Source organism: Corapipo altera, unplaced genomic scaffold, assembly GCF_003945725.1.
Source record: "Corapipo altera isolate COAL_440 unplaced genomic scaffold, ASM394572v1 24, whole genome shotgun sequence".
Lineage (NCBI taxonomy): Eukaryota > Metazoa > Chordata > Aves > Passeriformes > Pipridae > Corapipo > Corapipo altera.
In genome coordinates this window covers 7063553-7085072 of record NW_020884903.1, presented here as the reverse complement: position 1 = coordinate 7085072, position 21520 = coordinate 7063553, and the positions used below count along the sequence as shown (strand labels likewise).

The following is a 21520-nucleotide window of genomic DNA, read 5'->3' as shown; positions in this document are numbered from 1 at the left end:
AATCTCTTCTTGCAAACTTTTACTCTGTTTTTTGTTAACCTGTAATTGTTAGAAAAATCAATCACAGTTTCAAAGCAAATATTAATAATCACCTGAGACTATTATATATAACATAAGAGAGTACCACAAAGAGACATACACCGCTTCCAACAATATTACTAAAAAGTATTAGAGGAAAAAGTAACAACAACAACAAAAAAGCACTGGTCTGGGCAAAGTGTCAGGCAAACGTCTTGAATTAAAGTTGTGGTGCAAATCACTTTCAGTCATGACAGCAGGAACAGCATTTGTGAATGTATTTGCATGTTACAAATAGTCTGCAAGTACTACACCAGTCCTTGCACTAGAATTGGCTGTAAATGAGAGCTGACATTAATCTAAAGACACCAATCTTTTTTATAGTTTAAAATATCATCTTACTAAAAGTATTATGCACAATTTTTCAGGTTCTTTCCATATAGTCTCACAGCCATACTTATCAACATTTCACAGTTTACCTATCAACAATGGTCTGAACAGATCAAGACCCATGAAGACAGCATGACATAACTGAGGTTTAGGATTGTCACAAATGTCTTGTATCTAAAATAACCCATACTTCTTCCAGTATATCTATTCTAAAAAAGACTCTTCCACATAATTCCTCATTAACGAGGAGCCCCTTGGTAAACAAAGCCATTCTAACTGTACCCTTGAGAGCCCTGAAGTTAACACATATGCAAGTGGGTTATCCTGAAAAGTATATCCATTTCACAGGAAATTATTAAGATTACTACTGAGTTGACTGAATTTTATTTCGAACAGTTATGTTCAATGGGAACATACCAATGGGAAACTTGAGTCCCTTTTCAACTTATTTTCCATATTAATGTGACTAGAGTTTTGGCCATGTTGTTGTACTACTTTTTTACTGAAATGGAATAGAACTGCCTATTACCTGCATTCTGGTTTTGTCAGGCACTTATGTATCTTTGTAATTTCTAAAGGAGTACTAAGACTGATGTCTATACATTAACAAAACATTTACTCTCTCATTTAGCACCTTCTTTTACAGTTTAACTTCACATTTTTCAATAGCAAACTGCTCAGCACAATCTTGTACTGCTTCAGATTATCCTCTCTCTAGTGTTTTCTGCTTAATCTAATTCTCTCTTTCTATTCTTAGTGGCTTTCCATCATACTTAAGCACAAGAATGCCTAGAAGAAATGAAAGGATGAACTTTCCCAATATCCAAGATCCTGTCATAGATAAGGCAAAGAAATACATTCTGTACTGTTTAACTTGACCTAAGCTGATGTCTAGCATTTCTTTTGAACAAGAAACATAGAGCAGGAAAGCAAAAGAGAAACAGAATAAAAACCATTCTGTGGAACCTTCATTCATTAACGCAATTCAGAGGGATAGTGTGAGCAGCTACAAGGATCATTTAAAAAAATAAAATATTAGTAACTTAATCCATCATTCTAATATTTGGAATAATTAAATGAAGTTGGGAATAATACATGAAAATTGTGTGTGCAGGAGGGGAAACTAAAGCAAGCCAATCAAATTTATGTATGAAAATATATGTAAGTAAGGATCCCTTCACCCTTACACTGGCATCTTTACTTGTATTCTAAAAAAAAAAAACATTCTACAGTGCAAGCATCCACTCTGAAATTGTTCTATGGTGAGGCTTTTCCATTCCTTGTTCTGCTAAATCTCCACTCCATTCCTTCTCTACAGAAAAACAGCATTAGAGTTGAGAGAGATAATTTTCTAACACAAAAGATCTGTTCTCCATCTCCTGTAATTTAGCTCTGAAGACTCAGCTTTCGTAATCACTAAAAACTGTGTTGCTGTAAATGAAAAACATGCCTAAAAATATAAATTTTAGAAGACAAGAAATATGTGGGCAAATTTAGATATTAAATTAGAAACAGAAACCATCTATAAACTAATACAGTAACTCAAGTATACTTAGATTACTGATGAATTTAATTTTTTTACTTGGATGATGGCTACCATCAGTCTATCTCAGAGATAAGCCTTGAGTCTCTTAGCACCTTGAGTTCTACTGTTCTACAAACAGAGACTAGGAGTTAAGGCCTGCTTATACCTGAAGCTTTTCACTTGACAGAGTTTGGTTAAGGCCAAAATCATTGTGACTACTTGTCTTAACCAAGTATGAATTCATCTTGTATTAGAAGTTTAAGTTGTAGCTGAAATTTTCCAGGTAATACAGTCTTGAAAAATGTTACTAATTAAAATTAATTACAAAAAGTCTTATAGAAATGTTAAAGGATACTTTTAATCACATCTGTACACCTAGAGATTTTATCTGCAAAGATCAAAGGATCTATGTAAAAAATGTTTCAAGGTTATATGTCTCTGAAGACCAAGAAATACTCAATGTACATCTTCTATTACACCTTTCTGCTCAGTTGTTTGTTTTTCCTCTCTCTGACCACGCTCCAAGAGATCAATTAAAGACAGAAAGGGGGTAAGAAAGGAAAACGCGTTCAGTTTTAAAATAAAAAATTTGATACATTATGTGGCAGATTGTAAAAATTTAGTTTACTACAATGAAAAGATTTACTGACAATAGGAACGCCTTATTGATTACAGATCAAAACTATGTAACCATTTATCATTTTAAGCTGAAAGAGACAAACTGAAATGCACACAGTATTGTGAAGAGATGACAGGACCAAGTGAGGTGGAAATTGGTTTTTGACTTTTCAAATAAGCAAACCAAGAAACTTTCCATGTAACCGATAATTTTATCTATGTATATGGTGCTCAGAAAAGCTTTCAGAACACTAGATATAATAACCATTTTCTTAAGAACAAGAAACAATGCTGTTTTCTGTTAAATGTGTCAGTATTTGCTTTTATTCATCTGGCAATAAGAATGACTGCTGCTGAATGTAAGTTGTAAAAGTTTCCCTTCGGCTAGTTATATCTGTTGGCAACCCTGAACATGAGTGATCAGTTTGTCAACAGTTCCATGACTGAAAGAACAGATTTAAAAGACAGATAGACCATTTCTTTTCCCATTTTTTTTTATATGCACATATTTTCTGTGTAACGTTTCTGTATCTGTGGCTGATTCGAATCATTGAGGTCGACCTGAAGAAGTTAACTTGCTAGTTCAATTTATGAGTAGTTTCAGCCTTGTCTTTATTCATAAATAAGTGCAGTGTTCTGCTACGTAGTTTGTGACCAAGTATCTCTCCAATGCAGAAAAAAAACCCCCACACTCACACATATGACTATGGAAATATTTGTGTTAAATTAATTTTATAGTCTGGTTACAAAGTATTTTAATTTATATGAAGATATAAATTAGATGGCAAGCTGATATTCACTGAAATAGGAGATGAAACCTACTACCTGCTGATTACTGCTCCTTAAAGTTGTGTGTATAAATAAAAGGAGAATATTCAAGCATAACAGCAGAAGTAAAGAAAAGATTGAAAAACTTGATATTAATAGGCTTTCTTACTCGAGAAAACACTCAGGAAATTACAAAATCACCTCATCTTTGGCATAAGTTTTTTCTTCCTTATTGCTTTTAGCAAATGCTAAGGGGAGACACATGACACTGGGTTGTTTAAAATCAACCACATGCTTTTAGATTTAAACTGTTCTTTATGCACACCAAGATCTGACATCTGCTCAATAAATAATGGATTCTGCTTTAGGAATCTAAACGAAATTGTTATAAGTTATTATCTTCTTTAGTTATTAATTTTTCCCAGTTTCAACATCACGCATAATTAGAACAAAGGGCAACAAAGCTGGTGAAGCGTCTAGAGAGTAAGCCGAATGAGGGGTGGCTGAAGGAACTGAGGTTCTTTAGCCTGGACAAAAGGAAGCTCAGGGGAGACCTTATCAGCTTCTACAACTACCTGAAACGAGGGTGTAGCCAGATGGGGGTTGGTCTCTTCTCCCAGAAAACAAGTGAAAGGAGCAGAGGAAGTGTCCTCAGGTTGCACTGGGGGCAGTTTAGATTGGGTATTAGGAAAAATTTCTTTACTGAGAGGATGGTCAGACCTTGAAACAGGCTGCCAGGGGAGTGGTGGAATCACCATCCCTGGACATGTTCAAAAGGCATGTGGGTGTGTCAATAATCCTTGCAGGTTCCTTCCAACTCAGGATAGTCTCTGATTTTGTGTGGCACTTGGGGATATGGTTTAGTGGTGAACATAATGGTGGCAGGTTAATGGTTGGACTCAATGATCTTAGAGGTCTTTTCCAACGTTATAAATTCTAAGTTTATCTGATCTAAAACATTATTATCTTCTAAAGCTTGAAATTCTGAGTAATACGTGGAAAGGGCTAACAATATTTAATTTGGAAGCAAGATAGAGAAACTGGAAAAACTGTTTTCAGCAGATTATAATTCTGTGGATTTTTGATTTTCATGCTGAGTGAGAACACCTACATCGGTATTAGCTTTTACTGCATTTCCTGCCGAGGGTCTCCCTGGGCAGCTGTGAGGAGACAACAAATTGTAGATCTTTTCTGGCAGGGAAGGTAGAAATGCCAAAGGTGCCTGACCTGAATGCTTTGCACTAGAGCCCTAGATTTCTCCATGAGGATAGAAATTTATTTCCTTCTGATCCTCTCTTGGTCACCTGATACTTCCCCTTAGTTCTCTCTGATTTGTGCAATATGTTTAGATGAAACTAAGGAAATATATGACAAAATTTCCTATCCTAAAGTTCAAACCATGTTTTTTTTTATAAAGGTCTAAGCACACTGTTAGTTTGTACTAGCACGGTTTACTAGCATATAATATTTCATTGGATTTACATTTCACTGAAATGAATGTATTTTCTGTGCCAGAGGAAGACTAGATTTAACCGAAGTCAGAAAGAACATAGATAGGAACCTTTTAACTGAGGCTAAAAAGCAGAAAATGTTATGATTATGCTGATGCTTTATCCTATGAAAGAATTACCATCAACCGGTACCAACAGCTACAACCTGAAAAGTGGAACCGATAAAGTCTATCATCTTAATGTGCTCCTCCTCATTTAAGAAAAGTGGATAATGTACAGAACCAAAGTGGTGATAGCTTGTTCCTACTTTGCCTGATATTGTGTTTGAAGACACTGCATTTTGAATAGATATCCTGACTAGATACCCTATCCAAGTTTTCATTAAAGCCTTGTTAAATGTAGGTCATCTAAATACACAAAAGAAGCAAAATCTTTAGGAGAGATAACATATCTTCGAAAAGCTTACCTAAAAAGATTACTTTTATTTTCAACAATATCAAAAAGTCTATCATAAAATATTAACTACCTGTGCAAATACTTTCTTACTAAAAATGTATGCATGTACGTATTTTATAATTCTCTTAACATATATATGGTGTGTCAGTTGTACTAACACAGGAAACAAATCAAGGTTTGTAAAAGTCAACAGAATACAACTAAAAAAGAGATAGGTAATCTAATATCAACAGGAGAAGATTAGAATCTGGATGTGTTTCTTAAAGTAGACTACAACTAAAGTTAAAAGTTATTCTGGTATCTCCTTTTTTTTTTTTTTCTGTGAGCACATAGCCACAGTTAGCTCAATTTTTTTTTTTCTACTGATAATATTCATATTCTAGAATAGGAGTAATGGAGAATTTTAATAGAGATAGGTAATTAAGCCGTTTAAAATATATTTATGTTATCTATACGAAATTGTGTTGAAATCAAGACTATCTTTGCTTCAATAAAATCTTCCATATATACAATGGTACAAATAAATTGCTAGCTTGCAAAACTGAACTGCATTGAGTTATGGAAACTTTTGATAATATTTTTGTATTCTTCTTATTGTTTATATAATATTTAAAATAACTATTTTCCTATATATTTACCTCTATTCTTTTGTTCCGATAGTAACCAAACATTCCAAGCAAGGAAGTACTTGTTTCTCGAGCAATAATTGTGCAACAGACATAATTTTTTATAAATCTAATAAGGTATGAAACCACAGATTCAGATTCTGACAAAGAAGTCATGACTATAGTTACATTAAAATGTGACTCCTGTCACTATGGCAAACTACAAAAAGAAAAAATGTTGTAAATGGAAAATTTTTACTTCTCAATAAAACTGTCTCAGCAGCAAAAACGTTCTGGGACAAATCAGCACATGTGCTATCATTTCCAATTAAGTGAGAAACATCTGTTCTGCCACCTTTTGCAGATTGAACATAAACATATTGGTGTTTTCAGATGTTTGTTGCTCAGTTATATGGCTAGATTCTGGGAGAAACGTTCATGGATATTTCCAGGTAGTTAGAAACATACTATGTTTCAACTTGACTCTGTGTGCCTCCTGCATGGGAAAAGATTAAATCAGCTTTTATATCACTTATATTAACAATTTTTATGGCTTAGTTAGGAAAGTCCTGATTGGAGCTGACTAATGAAGCTGAGACAATGGTACAGGCACTTGGGCTTAAGAATAACCTGTTTCAAATGAAGGATACCAAGGACATTTTGATAAACAGTTAAGTCACTTGGTAAATTATTTAACCATAATGATATTTACAAGACTTAAAAATTAATAAGAAACAATGGGTTTTTTTCTGTTCTTTGGAACACAATGTACTTCATGCACTGTGAGTCAAACTAGAGTATCCAAATTCAACATTACTGAAGTATTTGTACTGTCAAAATCAGCTTAAAAATCAAATAGCATATAATGAATAAGGCAGAAATCTTGCCTAGTTTATTTTCAGAAATGAACACTTTGAGCAGACATTGAAGTGTGAAGATGAACAAAGTTATTCACTGAATTCCACCCAGCCCGAATCTGCCATGAGACTGGGAAAATAACAAAGTATTTAAATAACAATTCAACCTGTGTATTGCAAAGTACAATAGTTATAGAAACTGTTTCAGGAGGCTTTGGTTGAGATACATTATGCATGTGCATGAAATAGTAAATCTCAGTTCTTTATCCACACACTTCAGCAAAAAATCCCCGCCAAATCTCTATAAAGCAGATTTCAACAAAAGCAAAAGCATCATAATTCTCATCTTCCCACAGAGAATTTAGGTGGAAAGTTATTTGACTTTATCGTACTCACAAGTACCTCAATAGCAGAACTGTGAAAAAAAGCAAATATGTTCTAAGTCTCAATGCAATAATACTAACCAGTCTGTATTATGATCCTCATGGTTAAATTTCAGCTGCCGTATGAATTGATATTGATATATTCATTACAAAACTGTAGCATTTCTTTTGGACATCACGTCCCTTGATGAAAAGTCTTGTGCGTAGGACTTCTTACAGCTAATATGCTCTAAATACAGTTTTGTGCAAGGTGTCAGGGCACCACAGAGGCTGTGATGGTCACGGGGGGTCTCCATGGTCTGTCAGCAGCAGGCAGCTGGGTGGCAACAGGGCAGCATGGGGCAGGTCCCTGGGGATGGGTTTAGGGACAGGCAGAGGCTGAGATGTGGGCCTGACTCATGTGGGGACCCATGGCCAGGCAGGGCAGGGCTGTGAGGAACTGGAGACCAGCCTGGCTGGGGCATTGCTGGGTCAGGGGACACAATGGGGTCCTGGGCTGTGAGCAGGGGCAGGCAGGGCTAGTGATGCCCCAGGGCCACGGCTCATCTAATGATGTATTTTTTTCCAATTCAGTCAATAGTGGATATTTTAAATCAAATCAATATAAAACAAAACTGCATTACAGAAATCAAAGTCAATTCCATACTGGAATTTAAGAATATGTACTTGGCCTTTGTTACCTTTGACAGTTATCTTTCATCAGTGTACCTTTATACTTGGTCACGACTTCATAGATGAATTTAGGGACATGAAATTCAAAACTAGACTTTGAATAGATCATACTTTTATGATGCATCCAATGTCTTAAAAAAATTATACTATGTTCTTTTGCCCTTTTTTCCACACTTGGACTTTGATTTTTTGTTTCACTGCCTTCTTGGCTTTGATACCAGTACTTTTCTCACAGTAACTTTTCTCATTAGTAGCTGTGTGACCCTCTGCTGTGGGGTTCAGCTGTTCCTGGTTTGTACAGCCCCTCTGTCTGACCTTGGCTCTGGTTTGCTGAGAAAATTCTTGTTGAGGTGTGAGAAAGCAGACAAACTAAAATTAGGCAAGATATGGAAAGTGAAAACAGATGGAAGTGCAACTGTTGGAGCAGCAACAACTAATAGCTCCAGGACTCAAAAGTACTGACTAGAACTGTAAGACCTTTCTCTTCTGCCAGCTCCATGGAACTGGAAGACAGCCCAGCAACAGCAGCAGCAGCATGGCAGGTTGGCCTGTTTGGAGGAGCCTGGCCCTTCCCCAGGTGACAGCTTGTGTGGCCCAAGAGGGCTGAGCTGTTCTCAAAGGGGTTGCAAACACATAACCTGGGAGCTTACTACTTCTAGCCTGTTGACACATGTATTCTCTGACAAAGAAACCCACCTTCATACCCCTCAGTTGTATCTCACTAGCATCTCGTGCTGAAAGCTGCCCAACTGAAGTGATGAAAGAGAAGGTTTTACAGTATCTAAGAAAAGACACTGTTTCCATGGTACAGCTAGAGAAGCATTTTCCTGTCCTATGAGAAATTAGACTAAAAAGTAATTATTATCCAGAAATTTCTAACAATCAACTGTAAAAATATAGAGGGGAAATTTAGAAAGGATAAAATGAGAGCACTTCATGTTGTTATGCAGTCATCTCGAAATTCTAAGTTGGTGAATGAAAAAGTAAATATATTTTATTAATTTTCAAAGTAGTACTATCATTAGAATTTAAGCCCCCTTTTCTCTGCACCTGTGGAATATTAACTGAAGACAAAACTTTTACATCATGAGTTTTGTTGCTGATATGTGTTTTTAGTGAATAAACATTTTGCTGAAACACGTTTCTACCTATTTGGATTTGGTGTGAGTCTCCTATTAAATAAAGCAGACTAAGGCATGCTAGCCCTAGAACACTGAAGTTTTTAGAAACCATGTATTCATTTAGCAACAATATGGAAGAATCTGTATGGAAATTAATTTTCAGTTACTGGTACCCATATTCTCAATGTAAGCAGCTAATAAAAGTATATAAATCAGCATGGAGTGATACAAACCATTCTGATGAAATCCTGTTAAAAAATTCCTTCAGGTAGCTGGAAACATAAGATTCTCAGAGTATCTAAATTCCTGCAAATTAATGTTAGCACAGTTTCCCTTTTTTGAAACTAAGACTGCAAAACACAGGGACTGTGACTTCTCAGAAAGTCACTGGCATAGCAAGTTAATAAAGTCTACCCTTTAAATCCTACTCTAGACTTTACCTGGGACACCCAACTCTCACATTTTCCTTGATGTTCATGGATATTTCAAATTCATCCACGTTGTGTTATGAGGTTTAAAGATAAAACTATACTTATAAAGACAGACCTTATTACAAGTTATAAAAAAAAAAGTTAAACTGTACTTTATAAGCAATGATACCAGGGAAAATGTAACATCTGGGATAAAGAAATGACAGAATTACAAAAACGCTTTTTCATATAATGTGTCAACTTCTCCCACATTCCCTTTTTAAGTACTTAAACTCTTTAATACTTTTTTTGATATTGATATTGGTCTAATGTACAGAATAACTATAGATCGTATATAATACTGACTAATTTAACTAAAAGCCAAAGTAAATCTTCACATAGAGAGATTTTTTATTAGATGTTTGGTTTATATGTTCATATTCTTCAGAGCTAACGTTCTGAACAGCATAAATGTTCTCTCATGAGACTTCTCAATGTAAAGGATTAAAGCATGCTTTATAAATATTAGATCCCACAACAACCCTATGATAATATTTTTTGTGCCTTTGCAGATGAAGTAAATGCATATAATGTATGTCACACAGGAAGTAAATGACACATGATATGGAATTCAGACTGCTAGACGCTGTCAGATTAGAATCTTTAAAAAAATGTGCAGAAACCCAGTTCTTAGATAGAGGAGAAAAAGAGTGTGCCAAAACAAGCAAATAAATTTGAAATACTATAAGTAAAAATCCTGGGAGGGTCTTTTTTTTCTTGAAATTCAATCAAGATTGTATGATTGCCTGCCAGAACATAATGTTTTCAGGTCAATAAAAGCAGAATAATTTCTCACATGAATGGAAAAATCAGAAAAGGATAACAGGATAACAGCAACCTTCAAAAATATTTTTACCAGATATCTCATTTAGTCCCACGTTATGTTAGCTCTTCTAGTTTCTGCTGCTGCTAATAGTCACAGGATGCTGACATGTGTACCACTAGTTTCTGCCAATCCAAGCAAACTGTAGTAAGCTTGCTGTAATTTACAGTTCCAAGATGTTGACAGACCGGTTCACAAGCCAACAAAACATTACTTTCTTTTGCAGCTTCAAAGCCTGAAAGGAGGACACTGAGTTCTGTGAAAATCAGTGGGATGCTGGAAAGCTAAGACATAAGCTAAGCTGCTTGTTACAAAGATGTTGGCCATCATTCCAGAGAGGATATCACAGATCTAACCCCAACAAAACATCTGGCAACAGGAATGTTTTCTACACAGGCTGTGAAAAAGTAGGCTGAGAAAATTTTTGTTGGGGGCCTCAGCCTGGTGTCCAGCTGTGTGTCATTTTTGTGTACTACTAGTTATATAAACAGTGTGCCTGTAACAAACATGGATAGAGCCTTCCTAAACCTTTGTTCACGAAGCCTAGCCATGAGTTATATAAACCAGTAATATTTTATTCATGTATATGGACTATCTAATGCTATACCTTGTACAAGTGTTTTCTTGATAAGTAAGTCTTTTTGAAATTTTGGTATTTTGAGACAGCATTTAGAAAATTCTTCTGTAATTATACTTCTGTCAAATACATGAGGTTGAAATCCTAAAAATCTCTCTATTTGATATTGAAACTCTTATCTGGAAAATGCTGAATTTTTGCATGTGTAATCTTGTCTCAAATCCCAAAAAGGACAGATAATATGTTCATACTTTCAGATTACAGCAAGGGAAACCAAATCTTACTTTTTGAACCATGGAAAAACATTAGCCGTGATTCTAAGCCTCTAACCTCAGGACAACAGATGACAAAGCTAGGACATCACAGTGCAGCACTGACTGCCCAGTGACAGAAAATATCTGGCTCTAAAAGAAAATCCACAGTACTGTTATGTTCACTTGGATGTTTTAAATACAATGAATGATCTCTGTGGGTTCTACTGTATCCTTCTACTCAAACAGAATGATGCCACTTGCTGCAGCAGGGCTGCTCTCCAGCTCCCAAAGATCTGCTCAGCCCATCCATGGGCCCAGGGAGGTGCCCAGTGCCCGGGGCTGAGTCTGCCCCAGTGCCCCTAGCTGGGCCACTGGGACAGGCACTGGCTGACATGCCTTGCCCTGATAGACCCTGATGGAGACCCCCCCACTCCCTGACAGACCACGGGGCCACCAGCCCTCGCAGTGGCCCGAGGGTCTCTCTTGGTGTTTCATAGTCTCAGACGCTTGGGCTGGTGGCTCTCTTTCCCGTCTGCAACTACAGAAAGATGTCCTGCAGGTAACATGGTGAATGTGATGTGGTTTAAGCTCTGCATAGCATACTGCATGACTTTCTTTAAAAAGGGGACAACCCTTCTTAAGTGTAAAGTATACAGAGAGATACAATACAGAAAATCATAATAGTTACCAGCCCAAGAGGTTGGTTTTCATTAATACAGTGTCTGGTTTTTATCACAGCTATTACATTAGCACCCCACAATCTACTTGCATCCTGTTGGCTCTACAAATAGAGCTCTGCAGATGTTTGCTATTATCCACAATTTAGAAACTATTTCACCAAAGAAAAGAAAAACCCTGGGAATTAATCACCCTCTTTGTCAAACAGCCCTTGAAGAAGCAAAAATGTCAGAATCATTGCAAAGAAATAAAAACGTGCCTGAATGTCCATCTGAAACAATATAACGCTGTTCTTATAAAACAAAAATTAATTTATTTCTCTTTTTTTTTTCCACCATGCAAGCATATTACATCCCCTGCTGCAGTATGTCTATAAAACTCCTCCATTAGAAGAGGGAGAAAGAAAACACACAGATATTCGGTGGCATATGAACACATGCAGACCTACAGTAACAAATTAATCTGCTCAGATTCGAGAATAGTGGTGGTCATCATATGCATAGTGACACAGAAACTTGAATGAACTAAATGGGATTATGTTTGTGTGGTTAATGAGATCTATAGGTATTAAAATTACAGTGGGCAGTACTAAGAAGTTACTTTACTTATATCTAATCTGATATAGCACCTTAGCCGGAAATTGCAAAGTCATTTTCCATCTTAACTGTAGAAAATTTTAACCATGGAGTTGCCAAAAAAAGACTAAGGAAGTTACAGAGCAATTTCTCCTGCAGATGTTGAGTAGTGTCTCATTGACAATGTTTTCTGCATATGTGAAATACAGCCTAGTGAGGGGAAAAATCAGATTTTTCACAGTATCGGGATAATAACATATAGGAAAATATTTAAATAAATTTGACTTTTTTTTCTTTTATTTTATTTACAGTTGTTTCCTTAAAAATATTTCAGTCTATTTGCCCTTTACACAACTGGAAAATTGTATCTATGCAATTTCTAGTCTACATTCTGAACACACAGTTAGTTGTGAATAGTTACTGACTACTTTATCTGGTAAGATCAAATAAAATTAAAATCCAAGTTCTAATACAAATGCTTGCTTATTAAATTTTATGTCAACAGCTCTGGTATTTATGTAGATTTGCTTACTGAAGAATAATTATGAAAATTAAATTGAGCACATAAAATAATTCAGAATGGTTAAAAGTATATTTTAAGAAAATTTATTAAAACTGAAAACTATTAATACTTCATTATTTATCCTATAGTGAATGCAATATTTAAGAATTGCATAATCAGAATCTACTAGCTACTATCAACTAAAGCTGTTTGATTGATTTCACAGACATAAGTAATTTCTTCAAATGAAAATTATGTAAAATAACATCATCATTATTATTATTATTATTAGCTGGACTCTGTACCAGCATAATGTCCATGTTACAGAGTAGGTGCAATAAGAATTAAGGTGTATCAAGCAAAATGCAGTATTTCAGACAACAATATGTAGTTTTTATACTTCAAATATGTTTGTTGTTAATTTTGAGATAAAATATAAGTAAGGTCTAAACATATGCGGTGACTATTTTCAAGGCAGTGTGGTTATCACAGGAGAAGAAACCTTTGGCATTATTTAAAGAATTTTCTCTTTCCTATAAGACACTTCTGGTTCCTACTAACAATGCAGTGTATTTCCCAAGCATTTAGTCAAATGGCTACTTCTTACAATTAGTGATTTTGCTAGTTTTGGCTTTTGACATGTTTTTTTTCAAGACCCTGGTTGTCTCTTAAAGCTGCAGTGCATAAACACCTCATATTCTTTTTATGTGCCTCAGTTACCCAGCCTTTAAAACAGGAAAATGCTTTAAGATTTTCTGAGAATTTTGCTTTATAGAATCTTCATATTGTTACTTATATGGGAACAAGGGGGGAGAGAAGCAAGAAACTTGAAAAGCTGAAATATTTCCCTTCATCTAAAGAACTGGGTAAACCTGTAAACTTTATTTTATCATCAGACAGCAGATATATCTTGATTAATGAAAACGTTATATGGAAGTCTTAAAAATAAAAAAAGACAGCCTCCAGCATGTCCAGACCATCCGTGTGGAGAGAACCCCTCTTCTGTAAAGGCTGTATCTCAACTATATTTGCTTGTTACTGCACCACCATGTGTCAGCTGACTAGAACAGGATTTATCCCAGAAGTCCCGTTGATGGCATTAGTCACAGTAATCCTCTCCATCAACCTCATTTGTCCCTGGACCATGACTGGAATCTTTATGCAATGTGCAGCACACCAAATCTGGTCTATTTGCTTCTTGACCTCATGGCCATTACAGATCTGCTCTGGTGTGATGGGTGATGGGCACTGTCGGACACAGGGCACTGCCCAGGGAGGCACCAGCAGTAGTTGGCACAGAAGAGTACACAGAAAAGGGGGGACAGATGCTCTGCTGAGAAGTGCCTTCCTATGCTCAGCAGCGCTGGTGACGTCCCACAGGGCATAGTCCCCAGCCTCTGCTGGAGGAACTGCTCTGGCACAGCAGAGGCCTTGAACCAGTGTGAGCCCCAGAGGAGCTGTAGCTCAGCAGGGATGTGGCTGCAGGGATGTCTGGGGCCTCTGGCTGATGTTGGAGCAAGGAGAGCTGGGCTCCTTGCCAGCCTGCTCTTGTGACCAAGCAAAGTGGTTGCGGGAGGAGGTCACCAGACTGTGTAACATCAGAGATGATGAGAAATAGTTTGGTGTAAGGGCATGTGGAAGAGGAGAGTACCTGATTCACTAAAATCATCATCGGATCAAGAACCTTTTCAATGCATTGAGTATTCTTTACTAAATAATGACTAAAGGAGAAAACCATAAACAATAGCCCACAGAGACACAAACTTGATCACAAAAAGGGTCAACAGAGACAATGCTAAGGACCAGTGTGGGACAGAGATCCTTTTCTGTCTTGGTACACTGGGGTGGTCCTCAGTGGCTGAAAATGGTGGAGGTGATGGTCATTTATAACATCCCACAACAACAGGATCATCTCCAAGACCCTGCAGCTTCAAGAACCTTCAACAGTAATGAAAAGAGTGCAGGTAGATTCTGTGCTTATCAGGTGTAAGAAAATCAAGCCTCCCATGAAGATGGAGGCTGGAAGCTGGTTACTTCTGGCACTCAGAGGAAGGTTCCTGCTCCACTTTCAGATTTGCAACTTTCTGACATGCAGTTGTCATCACCTACATGACACCACCCAACCAGACAGTCATCAGTATGATGAGGAAAAGCTATGTAACATTGTTCATGAGCAGGGAACCATTGCTTTAGTAACAATTTAGTTTTGTCAAATACAGACAATAATTGAAAAGTCTGAAAGGGGAAAGATAACTATTTAATACTGCTAAGAGGCAAGGAAACTTTTTTTTCTTTTTAACTGATAAAATCTATTACGAAAGCATTTTCTAATTCTATTTTACATCTGGTGTGGATTCAGACTGTATGAGGCATGTAAGTCGTTCACTCCCTACCGTGGGGGGACATTCCCTTATTAAGTGAGTGACAGTAATGGAAGCTTGCTCTCCAATCCTGGATTCAGCACAGTTCCATCAAGTTAAAGAAGAACTTCTTGCCAAACAAATTGATGTAAATTCCAAAAGCATTATTTCTTTGTCTGTGACCATCTTTCTATTAAAGAAAAACAACACTTGCAAATACAGGCATTCAGTTTTCTGGGCCAGGTCTAAAAATTGTCAAGATGTACAAGTAATCCTTGTTTAAATTACTCTGAATCAGGTCTTCAAGATTTCACTGATTACTTCATCCATGCGTAATTTCAACTTTTTGCCTATCTCCTGACTCAAGTTACAAGGTTTTTATTTGCCAGGTAACATCTGCTGCACACCAAGAATACCTCTAAATTTATCTGACCACAATATTACTAATGTGCTTTGACTTAAATTACACCAGCAGCTATGTTAACTAACACTAATTTAAAGCATATTTTCTTTTGTTTTCTTCTTCTTGCCTCCTATATGCTGAATGTTTTTGCTATAAAAAGATGCAGCTAAGTTAGGAAGAAAATACTGTTGAATAACTCTTTATATTTCCTCTGGATCTCCCTATAATACTGTTAAAGTGTTCTGGTTCCTACAGTCATAGTGACGGGGAAGTATTCTGGCAGCCAGCATAAGAGTGAAAATTAAAGTATAATAAGGCTAAATACAAATCTTGCAGAGGACAGGTCTCTACAGTTTCATACATTTCTTTTACATTAATTATTCTCTTGGAGTTTCAAAGTATGTCAAATCAACATGGCAACATACAGAAAATCACTGCACTAAGCACAACAGAAATTCAGATGTGAAAACCACTCCTCAAATGAAGTGTAAATGTAAGCATTGCAAAAAATTACTTCAAAGTGTCTGCAAATACTACTTTAAATAAAAAATGACTGCATTAATTAAATGACTTTATGGGCACAAGTCTGATAACTACTGAATGAAAAAAAAACCCAGAAAGATAATCACCAATGAAAATAATTGCAATGTCAGTTTTGTTTCCTTACAGTAAAAGCTGTAAAACCACATTCTAAATTTGGATAAGAATGTCCTTATGTTATTTGTATTCCTTGAAGTGAATGGAATGTATTTTAGGAGCAAAAATTCAGTTTGACTCCCACCCACCCCCACCCTTACTAAAATATAGGTACCTAGCATTTAAAATTTACACAGCAGAACATGCCCATATGGAAAAAGCGGATGGAGATTTTTATTTTTTTTGTTACCTAAAACCAAAGCCTCGCTGCTGGTTCGGAAGGCTGTGCTGACAACAGCACCTGCCCACCTATTTGCAGCAGGTTATGTCTGTGCCCAGCTGCATTACAAGAAGGTCAGGAATCTGCTGGAGCTGTCTGAACAGGTCCTTGCTGTGGGTGCATGTCAAGGGTTGCTGTGGTGGGACAGCAACAGTCATGGAAACTGGAAGAAGCTGCTGTATCACCAGAGGCATTGCATAAGGCCCTGATCGACACTGTCTGCCTGACAGTCTGGGAGTGGTGTAAGAAGAGATCTAATGATAGTATCCTGTGTAATTACCTATTATACTGTGTAATTGCCTGTAATTGTCTATTATTTAAAAAAATGACGTATGCATGAAGTATTATTAAAACTTTTCTATGGTAGCATAGTCCTGTTCTTGCCAGTGTTTCTATTGTAGAAAGCATTTCCTTCATATACTAACATGTTGATCTGAACATTAAACTGGTTCTGACAGAACATTTTGGTCATTATTTCAGTATCTTAGAATAAGACAAATCAGAAACAGAATATATAAACTGAATACTGAAAACATGAAAACCAAATACTTATTATTCTAAAAATTAAATTCTCGAAGAAACATGTTATTACTCCACTTAGGCTATAATATGCTCAAATCTCTCTTGCATACAGCTCTGACAGGGAAGATTCTAGAAAAATAATCATGATCAGCCATGAGAATCAATATCTAGTACATGTTGGATAATGTGTAAGTGTTCTCAACATGATTTTCAAATTATATAATACCATAACAGAGGAGGTTCTAAATAAGTGATATATAAATGATAAAGTAAATCCAGCAATTCCAGCAAAAAAAAAAAAGAAAAATGTTGTTTCTGCAAATACACCCAAAGGCCACCAGGTGTCTCTGTAATAAAAGGAATGCATATAAATATACAAAAATAAAAATATAATGCTAAAGAAAAAAAAATTCAATTTTCAACACACACACACACACAACCCTCCACCCAAAACAAACAAACAAAATCAACAAAACCGCCAAAAAGAACCAACTAAACAAAAAAAGCCCCAAACTCTAAGGATCAGTTCAATTTTAAAAACTAAAGTTATATGGAAAGGCGAATTGTTAATGCAGGACCAGACAAGTCCTATTGCCAGTGTCAACAGTATTAGTGCGATCAAAATTATGTTTTTAATTCAGATTCTACTTCATGTTGCACCTTGCAAAACCTGCAAGCATTCTCATGCAAGGCACATAAAAAGTCCCCAAAGTGTACCAGATCATGTGTTCTTCTAATTAAACATGAATTTATTTCAGTACAAGTTTATTAGTAATTTGAATTTAATTATGATTCATGAAAAATGTGTTACTGGTTAGTTAATTTTATGGCACAGACTTAGATACTGACAGAAATAAGCTGGTAGAGACCCACTATCATATGGGCAGTCACTATAGGAAGATAGTACATACCAGTACAGCTTATTCTTGTAGTAAAAGAGAAATAAAGAGCACTGAGATCAACTATTTATAGCAGCATATTGTGCATTAAAACATTCAATAGTGAATGATGCAATTACTGATGACCTTGTTTGTGCTAGTACTGGTACTACACATGAAGACAAACACTTCTGTTGTTGGCATGTAGTTATACAAGTGCACAGATGTGTTTTCTAAAAATATAAAAACAGGGTGTTTGTTCACAAATGTGCACTTATCTCTTTTGAATTAAAGTACATATCCTCCCTCCTCCTTCATTATGGCAGTCCATGTGGTTCATATGAAAAGCTATTTGAGTAATATTTATTCAGATTTTTGTTCTGCTTAACATGTCTTGACACCAATTCTTAATTGTGAGTACTGTAATTTTAACTTTTTGCTAAAAGGTAAATACCAAGGAGGTGAATATTCTTGAAATACAGAACATCTGCGCTTTATGAAGTAATAGGAAATATATTTTTCTATACTTTCAAAAATCTCTTTTAATTTTGAAATGACTAAGCTAATTCTTGGACTACTTCTACTAAAATTAAAATATATATTTTCCCACACTTTCGCAGATTTCACTCAACTGAAAAGAAAACATGAATAGCTGAAAAACTTTTTGTATAAAATCTTTGTGTAAATATTCAGAAACGCCATTTTGATGTTTACAAATTTCATATAATAGCAAATATATTTAGTACATAAGATACAATGAAATAAAAATATACAGTAAAATTTATATAAAACAAATAGCAATATATACCCCAAAATAGTAGCATCATTGAGGGATACTACTGGTGGCAAAATTAGAAGGCATGTGAATTTCTTGGTTTGACTTCTTCATTAGATAGAACCTGTTGCCTTTTTCACATCTCAGGTTCTTGACTTTTCTTAACTTTTCTTTCCTCCCAATCATAAGCTCTCGGTGTGGGCCACATTATTAATTGACGACCAAACCTACCCCCAAAACTTTGTCTGTATCAGGACATTCTTACATCTTCCTCTGTGCCTCCTTCTCTTATTCAAGTTCTTGTTTTGCTTTCTTTCCTCTTTTTCCCACATCTTTCTTCTTTCTTTCTACTCTTCCATCCCCTTTCTATATTTTTAATCTGATCCTTCCATACAACGTTTCATGCCTGGCTGGGCAGTGCTGGGAAGTCTCCTTTAGTATGGTGTCATGGATACATTATCCACTGTATAATAATAAAGATATGTAAAAGAATTTTAATAGTCTAAGTATTTTATTTATGTAAATGTGTATTGAAATCAACCTTGATATTCTGTTTACAAGGTAATGAATCTTAGACAGGAATTTATTTGAAAGTGAGTATTTCTCTTAAAGCAAAAGTACACACATTCCAGTAAAACTAAGTCTGCACTGTATAATTTAGATGGAGCTACAGGTAAACCATCCTTTTCCCTGCCCTTCATACAGGTCAAGAAGAGTGGACAGACTGCTCAAACAGATCGAAAATCTTGCAACAGCAAAATTGCACTGTAAAACCACCTTCAGCAGGCCATGGGGCAAAGCCTGGAACTTATCTTTGTTGAATTTCCCTGTCTAACAGGTTGAAAAAAACCCCTACTCTTTGGGACAGCAGGACCATTAAATTTTCCTACACTATATGGATTGGAAGGAATCTTTGAACCCTTGATGTTCAGTTTCCAATGTTTCATTGATTACTGATCTCCCTATAATTCCCACTTTTTCCTGCAGTACCTCCCAGGATTTCAGCAGTATTCTCTGTGCTTTTTGCTTCTTATCCTTCATGGTCTTTTTTTTTTTTTTTTCCCCCATATCTTCTGTTCAGTGCATATACCAAATCATCCCTTTTCTACACTAAGTTCTCCAGTGAATTCAGGAATGCAATAATCTATTAACAGTAATACATTAATCCTGTATCTTTTTCAAATTAAATATTCATAGCAGACATAAGAAAAACACAAAAACCCCTTGACATTTCTCTAGACCTCATCCATTATTATCCAGTTTATTTGTTTTGCATGTTATACGCTGTTCCCACAATACTTTTACTTGGCTGCAGAGCAAGAACTATCTTTTATATACATTTTATGCAGTAAAGCTTCATAAAAAATTGTATAAATAAATATAGCACAGTGTTGTGTATGTGGGTGTACATAAATTTAATTACAAAGAAGTAAATATAAAGTGATTCCTTCAATTTCAAGATAAAATATTTCAAGAATACTGGCTGGTACTCTATTGCAGAAGACAATCCTGGCTTGCCAAATGCAAAAGCTTAACAATCATATTCCATTATTTGCAAAGAGAATAAACTTCAAAGCTAACAAATAGGATCTAGAGGAATTTATTCAAATCCATACAAAACTATATAAAATGTTTATTTCACTTCAAAAGTTATTTAAAGCCAACTATGAACTGTCTGAGTAAGAAAACAGGATTATACTAATTTAACAGTTACTTGGCTATCCCCATTTTCTCCGGTATGGATTTTCTACTAAAGGACTGATGGAGTAAATTGTTTTCATTGTCTCAGTCTAGACAGCAGCTAGATTAAGATCAAAAAGATGCCAGCTTTCATTTGATCAGGCATACAGACAGTATTTAGCTAACTGTGGTATACAGAAAGTGAAATGCATGGAAAAGAAATTCTCTTCATTCAATGAATAATTGTCACAGTTTATCCACTACAGATGTTAGGAACTTATTAGTTGGGGTGGGGGGGTGACTGGGGGGGGGGGGGGGGAGAAAGTGAAAGAGTCTTTTTAAGACCTAATGCTGTATAATCCCTCAGTGAAATATGGGTAAGAAAAAATACGTCTACCACAGGTCAGAGTCAGATACTTTAGAGTTCTAATGTGAGCTATGGCATATACTCTCAGGCTTTGACCTGTTTCTCAGCCAGTGGACTTATGGAAGTTAGCTTTTCCAATGAGTGGACAACTCTGGGAATCATTTGATGAATCCAACATACTTTACCCACAAAGCATTAATTGAAGATGAGGTCTTTGCCAGACTAGGTATGGCCTAGTGAGAAAGGTAATGAACAGCCAGGAGGACAACATGTATCCACACACATGTAAATACCAGCAGGTATGCACACACACACATGCACACACAGAGAAGCCCGGGAATGAGACAAAGTCTGTTTCCAACAATGATCTCAAACATTTGCATGTACAGCTGAAGAAAGTAATTCTGCCATAGGGAGAAAGGTGTATGTAAGAACTTAGACTGCAGGAGTCAAAACTGAGAAGGAACAGAACATAGAATCACAGAATGGTTGAGGTTAGGAGGGACATCTGGAGGTCATTTGGTCCAAAACCCCTGCTCAAACAGGACCATCCAGAGCTGGTTGCTTAGGACCATGTCCAGGTGGCTTATGAGGTGGAGGACTGGTAGGCAGTGCTCAGTCACCCTCACAGTGAAAAAGTGCTTCCTGATGTTCAGAGAGAACCTTTTGTGTTTCAGTTTATGCCCATTGTCTTTTGTCCTGTCAGTGGGCACCACCGGAAAGGCCTGGCTTTGTTCTGTTTGCATCCCCCTTCAGATGCTTATACACATTGATTAGGACCCCCAAGCCTTCTCTTGTCCAGGCTGAGCAATCCCAGCCCTGCTTTCACTCAGCTTTTTAAAAAACCTTTCACAGCAGGATTCTTTGACCTTTCAG

General features: G+C 36.2%; 1 long non-coding RNA gene across 1 annotated transcript in view; it reads left to right on the top strand.

Moving 5' to 3' along the window:
• The window catches only part of LOC113950792, a 34099-nt gene extending 23469 nt beyond the window's left edge, over positions 1 to 10630 (top strand). Inside the window, exon 4 of the long non-coding RNA XR_003528881.1 lies at positions 10384 to 10630. This is a non-coding gene — a long non-coding RNA (uncharacterized LOC113950792). The remainder of the gene's footprint in view (positions 1 to 10383) is intronic.
• Positions 10631 to 21520: the final 10890 nt, after the last annotated feature.